Raw genomic sequence first — 1,997 nt, 5'->3', positions numbered from 1 at the left:
GCACAGGGGTATCAGTCCGCAGACACGGATGCGGAAGGTCATCATTATTTTTTTGGCGGATACGGGAAGCTGCCATCCAACCATAGCCGCATACATTTTGACAACAATTTCAACTAACCGGACAAAAATTGTTCAAACACGGCTAGATTTCATATAAACATGACGGATTTTGTATAAAACATGTCGAATTTTATTACATTTTGGAAATACTTCAACTACAAGTGATGCTCGTCCGACTCTAGAGGTATAAAACCAAAACTAAAAGATCGCCGGTACTCGTTTCCCATGTCTGGCCATGAGCCCCGAGAACCAAACCTTCGCCAGGAGCTCGAGACTCTCTAGCTCCGCCTCCGTAACCTATGCCTCTGGAGCCCCGAGAACTGAAGTTGTCCACCTCCACATGGCCGCCAAGCGACTAATCGGCCAATCGATGCTCAGCCCACTAAGCTTGGCGTTAACGGGAGGGGAGGAGAGGTGGCCTTCCTGGGACCCGAGCAGCAGCAGCCTACCGCCCACTACTCGTATTCGTTGTGACGGCACCCGCGGACGTGCCGACTTCGTGGTCGTTGTGGCGGGGCGCGGCCTCGGCGGAGCTGGCAATGTCGTCCTCATCGTCGGTGTCGCCGAACACCGGGACACCACCTCCGCCGCCCGCTCGTGGTACCGCCAGCGGGCGAGGCGGATCTCGCGGATCGAGCGGTAGGACTCGAGCAACGCCTCCTGTTCCACATCCGGCGTCATCACCCTGCCAACGGCGAGCTGCTCCTCTGCCTGCAGGTGCTTTTGGAGGAGTTGCTGGTTGTAGACAGCGTTGGCCTGCGCCTTTCGGAACTGCTCCTCCCGCACCATGTCCATGTAATGGGCACGGGCCTCACCGATGGTCATGGTGCAATGCACAGACGAGGGTGGCACAGAGAAGGACGAGGGTGGTGTTGGCTCATTGTTGGTCGCGTCCTCCATTGGGATGTCATCGTCCTCCGGCTGCCTGCCGGCCAGCCAGCCGGCAACAATGGCGGCCATCTCCTTCTTTTGGTCCGGCGTCAGCCCGTCCCAAAGAGTTTTGGCGGGGGAGAAATCCATGGTGAGAGTGGTGCGGACAGAGATCAGAGGCGGGTGACTACGACTATGGCCGAGACAGCAATTCATATAGCAATGATGGGCGGAAGAGGGACAGACGGGTGGCGCCGAAATAGATGCCTCGGCAACCACGTGTCATTACTGTGCACGGCAGACGGACGGATGGGTGGTTGTCGTGTCGTTTGAACGTGCAGTAGTCGCCGACGCCTGGAAGTAGCGCAGGCGACGCTCTCTCGGTCGGCGCGCCGCTTCAATGACGGCGCCAGTGAGCAGTCGCGTCCGCTCTGGCCGGGTATGAATGCGGGCACTGCAGCTTTGGAATGACGCTGACGGTTTCAGGCGGGAAGCGCGCGCGGGCGAGCAAGGGGCTTTGGGTGGGCCAGAACGGTCAGAAGCGGGCGTTATAGCGGTCCGGACTCCCGCAAAGCCTTGCATGTTTGTCTCTGATTTACAGGAAAAAAATGTGTCTGGACCGTCATACAGACCGATTCAGACCTGTGTTGGATGACTTCCGCGGTCCGGACAACGCGTCCGAATGTTTGCGGGCGGTTTGCGGTCCGCGTGAAGATGCCCTAATAGACTACCTTGATATTAGCTGCCAAATAGTTCATACATTGAACCATTTGGTCCTCGTGACAAAGAGACCAGACTATCTTCATAATGAAAGGGCATATGGTAAATTGATTTTGGAATTTCCACATGACCATCTAAATTCTGGAATATTTTGTGGAGGGCCTACAACTAATTCAAAATATGAAGTTTAGTTTTACCTAGAAAAAAAAGCAAACCAAGGGACGAACACAATTCTAGCCATGAATTATTTAATCATAAATTCATAATTACTTGTTATTTTATTTTCATAAATTCATACTTATTTTTGGCTACTGCGCAGCCCCATTTTTTTGCTACCTTTATTCCAC

Source organism: Triticum dicoccoides, chromosome 7B (genome assembly GCF_002162155.2).
Source record: "Triticum dicoccoides isolate Atlit2015 ecotype Zavitan chromosome 7B, WEW_v2.0, whole genome shotgun sequence".
NCBI classification, from domain to species: domain Eukaryota; kingdom Viridiplantae; phylum Streptophyta; class Magnoliopsida; order Poales; family Poaceae; genus Triticum; species Triticum dicoccoides.
This window is presented reverse-complemented; position numbering follows the sequence as displayed.